The sequence below is a fragment of the Peromyscus californicus genome, unplaced genomic scaffold (assembly GCF_007827085.1).
Source record: "Peromyscus californicus insignis strain IS unplaced genomic scaffold, ASM782708v3 Scaffold_5__1_contigs__length_169319896, whole genome shotgun sequence".
NCBI classification, from domain to species: domain Eukaryota; kingdom Metazoa; phylum Chordata; class Mammalia; order Rodentia; family Cricetidae; genus Peromyscus; species Peromyscus californicus.
In genome coordinates, this window is record NW_026294573.1 from 74,521,453 (window position 1) to 74,534,004 (window position 12,552).

The 12,552-nt window shown below is 39.5% G+C and overlaps 1 protein-coding gene across 47 annotated transcripts in view; it reads left to right on the forward strand.

Moving 5' to 3' along the window:
* Window positions 1–12,552, forward strand: part of Ptprd (protein tyrosine phosphatase receptor type D) — a 2,293,154-nt gene that overhangs the window by 1,812,192 nt on the left and 468,410 nt on the right. Inside the window, exon 1 of one of the 47 annotated variants that reach the window (XM_052717070.1) lies at window positions 8,318–8,439. The exons of the other annotated variants lie outside the window; for them this stretch is intronic. The gene's annotated coding sequence lies outside the window, so the exon portion shown is untranslated. Of the gene's footprint in view, window positions 1–8,317; window positions 8,440–12,552 lie in introns of those variants that run through there. 47 annotated transcript variants of the gene reach the window in all.

Consider the following 12,552-nt stretch of genomic DNA (forward strand, 5'->3'; position numbering starts at 1 on the left):
CATCCTCATTCCTCATATTTGAATGCACCATGGTCGTGGTGTCTCTTCACTGCAAGGGAACACTCTAAGACACATTCTCACTCCTCATATTTGAATGGGAATGACTGTGGCATGTATGCTGCAGGTGGTTATATTCAACACACACAAATAAATGCGTTTAAATGGCTTTTACTTTGGTTTTATTTTGTGGTTGTTTTTGTTGGAATATTTGTTGTCTTCTTGAAACAAGGTCTCATGTAGTCCATGCTAACCTTGAAATCCCTATGTAGTCATAGTTGAACTCCTGATCCTCCTGCCTATGCCTCTAGAGTGCAGAGAATTAAGTCATATGCACCATGCATGGCTTTCATTTTTAAATTGACAGAAAATTATATACAATTTGCGGTTTTTTTAAGTTATACACTTTAGAATGGTTAGATTGATTTAAAAATGCACATATGGAAGCATTTGTAGTCTTCAATATATGGGTATATATCCTTTTCTCTATCCTTACTGAGAGACGATGAGATGGTAGCATGTCTAATATGTTGCCTATGAGCATCTCTGTCTACTGTGAAATGCTACCTTAAGCATCTTGACACAAGAACATTCAGCTCAACTGTCATGGGAAGTCACACTTCCTTTATACCCTGGTTTTAAAGTATATAATTGTATAGACAGGAGAACAAGACACAGAGCAGCCCAGGAGTGAGCCTTCTGTTTGCTTTGTGCCCCCTGATTATGTGGCAGATGAGAGAATTATCTGGTAATTCCAGCTATCAGAAAGTTCACAATGCTGGGTCACAAAGGGATTTGGCTTTAAAGATCTCCTGGATAATTTTATTGAAAGAGTAAAATATAATGTAGTAGATTAAAATGTATCCCACATTTCCAATGAGCTTTTATATTAGAGAAATATATAAGATTGAAGTTAGCATGTTAATATAAAAGAGAAAGAAAATGTGTTGGAAGAAACTTTATGTATTTTATACTTCCATTTATCCATAGTCAAAGGAATAACAAGCTGACAGACATGGTCTCCACTGAGCGTCAAGAGCACAGGCTGCAGAAAGAGCCAGGTGCTGTAACCCAGTGTCTCTCCTAGTGATTTCCTTTCATCTTAACAAGGTTAAGGATTAATCCTTTGTTTTCTCCGCTTTGCAAAGTCAGCTCTTGTTAGAACATCCTTTCTTAGTGTTTGTGCCTTGTTCTGGTTCCATGATATTTTGTATTTAATTAATAGTCAGGCATGGAAACAAGTGGACAGAGTCCTTTCACGTCTTGGTTTAAAGTTCTTCTAATGGCCAACAGAGGAACCCCACAGGAAACTGCTGTAAGAGCAAACGGCTGTTTTATAATGAAGATGTTTATAGTGTCCCTGAAAGGCAAAGTTGCAGTTACAAAGCCACATCAACAATTTGTCTCAAATTTTAAAACTGTTAGAAGTAACTGTGTTAGCAGTAGCATGTCCTGTATGAGAAGCAGTGATCTGTAGGACACATAGCTAGCTGTTGATTTGTTCTTGGTGCAAACAGAAATGTGCCGCTCTACTGAGCTGACTGGGGGTTCTAGCGACTGGTTCTCACTGCTGGACTTTGACAGGCCACTTAACCTTTCTGAACCTCTGTGCATTAGACTGTGAAACGAGTATAAGTCACATTTCAGAATCACTGTGACAACTGAAGACATTGTCTGTCTGTTGGCCCTGATAATATGTAAATAGTGAAGAAAAATAGACTAATTACAGGCCTCTAATAGGTAGTTAGTAAAGTTTGATATTTTGGTTACTAATATAAGAATAAACATGTATAATACACATTGTTAAACTGACTTAAACTCCATTTTCCCCTACTAGTTTCTCCCTATTTATCTACCAAAATTGTAAAAAAAAAAAAGTCAAATACTATGAAGCAGAAAGTAGCCAATGTAAATTTCCCACTTCACACACAAATATAAGATAATAGTACTATTTAAGTTTAGGTGTTTAAATTTGTATGGAGGTAAAGTTAATTAACATGTCAGTTTCCATAGTTTTGGTTGACATTAGCTTCATGATGTGAAACACTTGAAATTAAAACAGGTAATAAATGTTGATTTATTTAGTGTTTCAGATTTTCTTAATTATAATTTGATTATTTATTGCTTGACGTATAGGGATCACACTCAGGGCCTTGCACATGCTAGGGAAATTCTGGACCACTGAACTGTGTCCCCATCCCTTAACTTATAGTTAGAATTTAATTTTAGCTGAAATGCTCTAGGTTCCTACTAAACTGTGCATACCTCAGATCACACGAAGACAGTCTGTGCATGAGTTCCTACTGAACTGTGCATACCTCATATTATATGAAGACAGTCTGTGCATGAGTCCCTACTGAACTGTGTATACCTCAGATCACATGAAGACAGTCTGTGCATGAGTCCCTACTGAACTGAACCCACACCACAAACATTCCGTTCAGGAGTCATGAAGAAGCTGTGTATACCTCAGCTGTTACATGAAGACAATTAGTTCAGGAGCACAGTGTTGGCCAAAGTTGATATTTAATGGTACTGATGATGTTTGTTTTTTAAAATCTCTGAACAATTAACTTTTAATTGGTCTCCATTTATCTTAGTAGTTTCAGTCTGGTCATAATTATCAAGTGTTTTGACGTATATTCTTTTCATTAGAATCTATCCATTCTAGGAAAGAGATAATGCCTACTTTAAACTTAAGATGGATATTAGGCAGAAACTGGATCCATTAACTGCCCTTCTAATGAAATGTTTGTCTGTTTCAGTGTCTTAATAAATCCATCATTCTCTAACAATAATGTAGGAGATATATAGCAAATCTAAAATTCAGGCTTTTGAGAACTGGTCAGACTATAGACTTCCTTAATTTCTTTGGTATTTCTGAGTAAAGAATATGAAAAGCTTATTCTGCACAGCAGACTATTGCATTCTTATAAAAATTCTCTTGACTCTCAGGCCAGTTATTGACGTTTATTAAATCAGTCAATCTCTCCGTCTCTCTGGTTTTGGTTTTGCTTTGAGATAGGGTATGATGTAACCCTCATTAGCCTTGAACTCTCCACAATAGCCCAGGCTAGCGTTCAGTTCGCAGCAGCTCTCTCATGTGCTGAAGCCACCAGCTTCTGTAGTAATTTCTGTTTTGTTTTAAAATATGCATTCAACAGAAAGTGGAGCTTTATAGAAATGGAATTATGCTAATGTGAAACCTGTCGTTAACATAAAACAGTCTTCAAATTTATTACTGTAATCAGTGATACACCTCATGGGTCCTGGCTAAGAGAAAATACACCGTAAGAAAGGGATTCCTTGTTGCTCCTTCTGTGCCCATGTGAACATCAAATGCTAGGGTCCTCCCCATGACACTTAGACCTGCAGCACTAATGTGTGTGCTAGGGTTCTCAGTGTGAGAGTTAGACCTGCAGCACTAATGTGTGTGCTAGGGTTCTCAGTGTGAGAGTTGGACCTGCAGCACTAATGTGTGTGCTAGGGTTCTCAGTGTGACACTTAGACCTGCAGCACTAATGTGTGTGCTAGGGTTCTCAGTGTGAGAGTTGGACCTGCAGCACTAATGTGTGTGCTAGGGTTCTCAGTGTGACACTTAGACCTGCAGCACTAATGTGTGTGCTAGGGTTCTCAGTGTGAGAGTTAGACCTGCAGCACTAATGTGTGTGCTAGGGTTCTCAGTGTGACACTTAGACCTGCAGCACTAATGTGTGTGCTAGGGTTCTCAGTGTGAGAGTTGGACCTGCAGCACTAATGTGTGTGCTAGGGTTCTCAGTGTGAGGTAGACTTGCAGCACTAATGTGTGTGCTAGGGTTCTCAGTGTGACACTTAGACCTGCAGCACTAATGTGTGTGCTAGGGATCTCAGTGTGAGAGTTGGACCTGCAGCACTAGTGTGTGTAGTACAGGCTTTGGAAGTAGTCACAGAGGAAGTCCAGGGAGGTGATTCTCCTGGTAGGTACATTCCTTTTCTTTTCCCCCGGGAGTTCCCTGGAGGCTTTTATGTAAGAAGACTAAACTTGACTAATTTAATATGCTAATATGCCCAGTTCCTCTAATTTTCAGAAGTGCTGTGTCTTTTACCCATTTCCAATAAGATAAGAAATGTAATATTAATTTACTTGAGGTCTTTTCTTTTTTTTTTCTTTTGGAAGGCAGTTTTTTATTTATGTACAGAAACTTAGCAGTGAACATTTAGCCCTAATTTAGTGGCCAGTTCTTTTCCAACTTTGCAATGCTAGCTATAGGTTTTGGACCCAGGGTATCGTCTCCCTTGTATTAAATACAAGGTCATCCTTGTATTTAATCCTTATAGCCTCCATCATCTTAGCCAGATGTCCTTTATCTTCCAAACTGACCTGTGTGAGCCAACAGTTGTTATCCTCCTGTGGTCCAGTTATCCCAGCCTGGCCCTCCCCTTGATGCAGTAGACGACCACCATCTTGCCACACAGGACAAGGCAGGAAGAACACTGCTTCAGTGAGGTCTATGTCCGAAGTCCCTCTTTGTTAGCAACTTTCTTCTCAACACTGGCCAGCGTCCTTTGCTTCTTCTCCTGCTTTGTCTCTGGCCTGTCCTTGTGGGCAAGTGTAAGCAGCTGGGTATTTGTTTGTCAGTCAGGGTCTGGGAGAACTGGTTAATGGTAGCAGGTGCTGTGAGCAGCTTATAGAGGATGGTGCTTTGCTGCTGCAGCCTGATGTAGCAGGACCATTCCACTAAGCCAGTGAATTCTCATTTGGGCTGGATGTCTTGTCCAATGCCAGAGTTCTTAGGACTTTTTTCAAGCAGGGGATTCACCACCTTTTTGGCCTCCTGCTTCTTGATGATGACTGAGGCCGGGGACACTTTCTTTTTCTCCTTGGCTTTCTTTCCTTTGGGCATCTTACAGTCATACCACCCTGAATGCGCCTAATCTTGAAAACTAAGCAGGGTCGGGCCTGGTTAGTACTTGGATGGGAGTTACACTTTCTATATGAGTTTGCTAACAGAACTTGACACAAAAGCCTTTGTGAAGTGGCTTGATTGGTGTGGTTACCATAGCAACATGGTTGAAAGGAAGAAAGATTTCCTTTAGGAACCTTTTCTAAATGCTGTTTTGTAACCCATAACGATATCATGGCTTGCCATCCCTGTGTGAAGGGAAAGAGATCACTTTGAGGGTCAAACTGGTGTCTTGTGTTTATAGATTATGCTAAGCAATCAAGACTGCTTGGCTCCTCTCACAGTCCCGTAGCTGAGATCACTCTGCTCTTCAGGATTCTGTGAGAATAGGAACCTCACACAGGGCCCTTTATGTCTGAAAATGCATAGAAAAAACTGGACCCAGACCAACAACCAAATTTTGTTCTGTTCAAAGCTAATGTCTGCTACAGATTTTTAATTCCTTGTTTATATGTGTTTGAAATTCCTCAATTTATCAATAATTTGTTCTGTGTATGATGTTACTGTTTTTAGGAGACAAAAGGGTTTTAACCAGTAAATAGATCAGCAGGGGCTTCATTTAAAACCCTTCCTGGTGGTTTGATATTCTGGATTTACTGTAAACCCTAAGGCTTACATTTGCACTTTGCTTTGTTACAGGGTAAACGTCTGCTCCATTATCACAGCAACTGTGTACAAAAACACATCGAATCAGTCAAGCACCACCATAGGGTGTTTTCCAGAGCTTTAAATGACCTGGTGGTTATTTTACTTGTACCCACAATAATAACAGCAGTTAGGCCTATTATAACTATTTTTCTAATCAGCCACATGTTTGCATTTTTCCTTTTCACTCATTGGTTCAGGACTTTGGAATCAGACACTCCAAAATAGACCCACTGGCTTTAAATAGAGAATTGTAACTTCAAGGTTGTCAAGGTATAGTTTTGTAGAGGAGGTAAGAAGAAAAAAAATTACCTTATATTGATATGAATATTTAAATATTTGTGATACATAGCTTCTAACTTTTGGATCCCATGATTGGTAACAAAATTCACATACAATAACATGATGTAATTATGCTTGAATGCTTTTTTGATGAGTAATTTTTTTTGGATTTAAAGTTTCTAATTGCTTACAATTTCTAAACCAATGTTTTATTTTATTTTTATTTGAGTTGTCTGAAATGATACTGCCACTTAAACATATTGGGGAATCTTAGATCATACTTTGAGCCTAATTCCCCTCAACTATTATATATTTACGATTTTGTGGATGGCCATGGAAAGTTTTATGTTTTTGTGGCATGCTGTTGTCTGTGATTAAGTTTATGGTGGCCAGAGGTTAGGCATGACTTACGGACAGTATCAGACACAGAACTTATGAAGCCAGGTGCTTTTCTTCTCTGCTGTCCTCATCCTCCATTTCCTCCTTCTGTAAATAAAAATGAAGTGGAAATGAAAAGAAAATGCCAGTTTTATAAGAGATACCAGTATAAAATATGCAATAATGAGAATATCCATCTATTACCAGACCTTGAACTATAAGGAAGCTAGAACAGATTTATCTGTACTTAACTAGGAAGAGGGACCCAAGAGTCAAGTTTACAAATGAGTTCTAACTTGCTATATGTTGAAACACACCCCCCACCAGTTAACTATGTGGATGCACTTCAGGTTGAACTTCAGGTTCAGTTATGGACGCCCCTGCACAAGGTCAGGAACTTCTAATTAGCCTTGGTTATGTCTGTAGACATACACATCCCTTAGTTGATGTCTAACCAGTGCTGTGTACATGTATGTGCTGTGCATATCTGCATAGACACCGTTCTCCAGTGAGAGAGAAAAAGTTGCTCTTTTTCATAATACTACCCATCACCTATGCCAGAGTTGTTTCTGCTTTCTTCAACTTGGCACTGTGTTTTTATCTCAGCCTTGGGATGGCTGTCTTCTGTGTGTGTGCTCACAGTCCTAACATATTTTGACTTGCCTGTGTCAACAAGGGTTTCTTCTCTGGGTATTTGTTTTCAATTCTGTCTTCAAGATCCTCTTGACTTCACTTTTTATGGGACATTATTTGTCCGTCATCTTCAGGTTAGCAGCTTCCTCCTGCTTCCCTAGCACCCCACTTCCTCTCTCCTTCCTTCCAAACACCCCTCTTGACTCTTAGAGCAGTTCCTTCTCAAGAGATTGTTCCTGCTATCTGCCCTCTCATTCTCCAGAATACTACTCCATGAACTTGCATGGAAAGTAGTTTGTGTAGATAGATGTTCTGCTCAACATGATTTATTTGCTGTTGATTGTGTTTTTGAAACACAGTCACATTATGTAGCTTAAGTTGCTTTTTGACATCACTGTGTAATCCAGGCTGGCTTGAATTTGTGATTCTAATGACTCTACCTCCAGAGTACTAGAATTATTGGACATGTTTCATCCACACTTAGCTTGCAGAAAAAAAACCCTTAAGAATATTTTATTTATTCATTTTTATGTGTGAGTGTTTTGCCTGTATGGATGTATGTGTACTCGTGTATGTCTGGTGCCAGTTGGAAGCCAGAAGAGGGCATCAGTCTCTGAAACTGGAGTTATAGATGATTATAAGTGCCATGTAGGTAGTAGGAAACAAACCCAAATCCTCTGCAAGTGTAGCCAGTGCTCTTAACCACTGAGTCTTTGCTCCAGTCCCATTATTATGTATCCTTAATTTTACCTTTGTGGCTGTTGGATGACATAAACTCTTTACTGGGTTTCCACATAGCACCCTAGATTCTTTTAATACACGCACAGAGCCCACTTTACATGGGCACAATTTGTTTTTACTTGTAAATCAATAAGCACTTATTGAGCATCCATTGTGTGTCAGGTGTTGTGCTGTGGGGTGGCAAAGATGTGTGATCCATGCCCTGTGCTTTTTCAGAGATTAGCAATTTAGAGGGAGACAATTGAGTAAGTCTGATTACACTCCAGTGTTCTGTGACACAGGAAGAAAGAAAACACCCAGGAGAAATAATTAACTTGGACTAGGAGTGGGAAGAAAGGTGAAGGAGAGTCAAGGAAGGCACCACACATATGACTGTCAGTTACTGGTAATTTTTCTTCAATACAGTAGTTATTTCTGTGAAATAACAAGTCAGGACATCATTTCTTAAGTATGTTTCCCTGGAACTGAGCACAGACTCTCATGTATAATTACCAAACGTGTAAGTGGAATTCTGTGACTGAGAGGACCATGTCTCCCATCCCGTGGAAGAGAAAGGAGGGAGAAATGCGTTCTGTCTGTGACTTCAAGTTTCCAAGGCTATTTTGAATTTGGATACCATATTTGTTAATGGCTGCTAAGCCCCCCGGCTTCCTTATTCCCGTTCCTCAGTCTTCCTTTTAATTCGATCTCATCTACAGACTTAATGATGGTGCCTGGTCTGGAATCTAAGACTCTCCAGGACCTCCTGTCTGGTGTTGAGGTTAGAGGCATGCATCACTGTGTCTGCTAAATGGATCTTTTTCTCTTCAGTGCTTCTGAGGTAATCCCAAGGTCGTTGCTTTCTTTGAGAAATATTTGTCTGTTTGGTTAACCTTTAAGAACCCTAAGCAGTTTTCCTGAGAGTCCCTAATGTTTGTCCCTTTCACTGGTATCAGTGACATTCTTTAAGATGGTAGGCTGAAGGCCAACATGTGTTCTACTAAAGATTAGAAGAGTGAAATAAACTCATACAAATTTTTGTCCACTATCTGTCTTTCCTGGCTGATCTTACATTCTTCTTTTTAAAAAAGCCTGTTTATTTTATGTGTGCAGTAGATGTGATCCATTGCTTAGTAAGCTTAGCAAAGTTGAAACTATAATACTTTATTGCAGGATTTAAAAAATAATATTTTTATTAATTCTTTGAGTATTTCAGATAATGTGTTTTGACAATATTTGTCAAACTCCTTTGAGATACATCCACCTCTCCATTCCCCCAACTTCTTGGTCATGTTGTGTGTATGTGTCGTGTCGTCCCCCGCCCCCCAACCACAATGGAGTACAATTTGTGTTGCCAAAACAAACATTCTTCTATGTGGGGACTGCCCTGGAGTATAGTCAACCTACTAGGGCCACACCCTTAAAGATAACTGATTAGTCCTCTCATAGCAGCTATGAAATGCAATAGCCCTTCTGCTAAGGGTGGGACTTCATGCATGCCTACCACCAGCCCCCTCCATGGTGGGATTTTGTCTGGATTGATCTTGAACAGTTCTTGTGCATGCTGTCACAAGTTCTGTGAGTTCATATATTTGTAAAACACTTTCTTTGTAGTAATCCATTGGCTCTGGCTCATACAATATCACTGTCCCTTCTTCAGTAGTGATCCCTGAGATTGGAGAGGAGGGGGATAACATAGACATCCCATTAAGGGATGAGAATTCCACAGTCTCCTGTTCTCTGCATGTTGACCTGTTGTGGGTCTCTGTGTTAATCACCATCTGATGCCCAAAGAAGCTCCTTCTGTGATGATTACAAGAAACACTAATCTATCGGTATAGCAATAAATCACTGGGCGTTGTGTTTTAATACTATGTCAGTTTAGCAGAATGGTAATAGTAGGTTCTCCCATAGAGCCTATGGCCCATATAATTTACAGGTTTTTGGCCTTTTCTGATAATGGTTCCTGTTTGGCTTTCATTTTGTAGAGCAGGACTCAAATCCAATCAGAAGGTCATTGGTTACTCCCATAATATTCATGCCACTATTGCAACAGTGGGCATATCTGGCAAGGAAAGTTCTTATTGTAACTCATATAGATTTGCAGTTGGGTAAGATGGATAGTTATTTGTTTTCCCCATGTACTAGGTATAGGACCTTCCAACACTATGAAAAGTAGCTAGTGGGGATGAAGCTTCAAGATTAGTACCTGTTTGACTTCTTTCCCCATCTTTTATGACTCAGGTATGTAGTGTCTTCCAAAATAGGGTCTCACTATCAAGTTCTGGAAGGTAACCAAGATTAGTGGTAATCACCTGTAATTTTTAGCAGACTGTGGGACCTCACTGGCAGCAACTCAAAAAGAGGTAACCTGTTCCTGGTACTGAGGTTTTATTTGCTAGAATAAAATGGTAATTGGGGTATTGTACCCCTGTTATAGAGTAATTCTATATGAAAATCTATTTACATATGTCTATGGCTATTTCTATATTTTGGAAGCTTATACAATGGTATGTTTCCATGTAGTTCAAAAGGCTTTCATTATTTAGTTATCCTTCTCCACATTCCACTTTGGGTAGCAATATTCTCTATGCAAGGAGTCCTGTACTTTATGAGTGGAGATATTTCATGAGAATAAGCAAGTAGACACGTAAGCAAGCAATGTACATGCATTCATTTATTTCTCTCTGTTGTTGACTGTGGTGAGACGTGGCTACCTGTTTTTACTGCCCTGGTGTCATAGACTGTGACTTGGAACTGTGAGCTGAAATCAACCCCTTTCTTCCCTAACGTTTTGTCGGGGTATTTTATCACAGCAACAGAAGGGAGACAAGGACACAGAATTTGCATGGGAAGAGACAATTCCTAGGTGATAGGTGGAGAAATTTCAGTTTTAGTAGTTGTGTGTGTTAAAACTGAATTGCCATTGCTATATTTTTCTGTGTGCAATATAATTTTAATTTTTATCACTATGAAATGCACAGATGTTTTTAAATTTGTAATTATGTTTAAAATATTCTATGGATATATGTGCCTGAGTATATGTATGATTCATATAATATGTAAAATATACATACACACACACACACACACACACACACACACACACACACACACACACACATATATATATATATCATATGCATGCTCATTCCTGGAGATGCTAGAAGAGGTCATCAGATTCCTTGGACTGGAGTTCTATGCAGTCTGTGAGCCATAATCTGTGGGTACTAAGAATCTCCATTTTATAATTATAATTTTTGTAATTGAGCAATATCTCACCCTATTCAGGAAATGCATTTTATATCCATCAGTGATTAGTGCCTTGAATTGAGAAGAGTCTTTCAGGAATTAAGGAATGATTATTCTGCCTGGTATGGTGGCTCATTCCTTTATACCACCATTGGGGAAGCAGAGACATGCAGATCTCTATGAGTTCAATGCCAGCCTGGCCTACATAGAGCATTCCAACCAGTGAGATCTATAAAGTGAGAACTGCTGTCAACAAAACAAAGCAAAAACCTCCATATAACAACAACAAATCTCAGAAATGATTGTCTGTCTGTTACCTACTGTAGAACTCTTTCTTCTGATAGAGTTTGAGTTTGAGTTGTAGCTAGCAGAATGCTAGTAGAAATTATGTTATGAGTAGGCATGGTGGCACATGCCTATGATCCCAGTACTCTCAAGGCTGAGGCAGGAGAACCACTAGTCAAGGCCAGGTTAGGCTACACAGCAAAACTCTCCTAAAAAACTCTGCTATAAAAACAAGGTATCAGCCGGGCTGTGGTGGCGCACGCCTTTAATCCCAGCCCTCGGGAGGCAGAGCCAGGCGGATCTCTGTGAGTTCGAGGCCAGCCTGGTCTCCAAAGTGAGTTCCAGGAAAGGCGCAAAGCTACACAGAGAAACCCTGTCTCGAAAAACCAAAAAAAAAAACAAAAAAAAAAAAAAACAAAAAAAAAAAAAACAAAAAAAAAAAAACTAAAAACAAGGTATCACCTATATAATATAATATACATAGTTATCTAAGTCAATAACTGGTAGCACCTGTATAATGTATTATACATAGTTATACTAAGTCAACTAAAGTCTCAGATACTTTCCTTTCACTGTGATAAAATACCCTGATAAAAGTAACATAAGACTCCTTGGAAGGGTTGTCTCAAAGTTCTTGAGGGATACAGTTTATCTTGTTGAGGAAGGCATAGCAGTGATAGGGAGGAAAGTCTTGGCAGCAGGACAAGAAGCTGGCTGTTCACATGGTGAATGCTTCAGGAGGTAAAGTGTGAACAGGAAGTGGGCCAAGTAGAAAGCCTCAAGGCATTCCCTAGTGACCCACTTTCCCCACCTTATAAAGGTTCTATAACATTCCAAAACAGCACATCAGGTGGGGACCCAGTGTTCAGACAGTTGAGCCTATGGGAGACATTTCACATTCAAATTACAATGTGCGTGTGCATCTTTGAATCATTATTCTAATGTTTATTGATTCAATTCCACAAACATTCATGGGCTTTTCCCTTGAGCTAATTCAGTCAAATTTTTATCGACTGTTTACCTTATGCCAGATCCTGTGGTGAGTCAACAGGTTATATAACAGTACCTCAATGTGCATACTGCCTGTAGGTTCCAGACATGCTGACACATGGTTCAGTTCAGTGGTATAAATGCTGCATGATAGTGGGGATGATGTGCTTCCCTGTAAAGCTTTATTCCAAATAAAGCAGAGAAATTTCTAAGCCAAGCCAGGATTGTGCATAATAGTTTCCAGCATTTTAGCTGCTATTAGTCAACTTCTTTATCATTACACCCTTACAGTTGCCTTTGCCCTCAGTCCTGGGGAAATTCCATCTGAGGAATCATTGCCTTTCTGTTCAGGGCTTTCCCCAGCTTGAGCCCACGCAGTGCTTCCGCATGTTCAGTTAGAAAATGTGGGGAAATTATTATCCTGAGG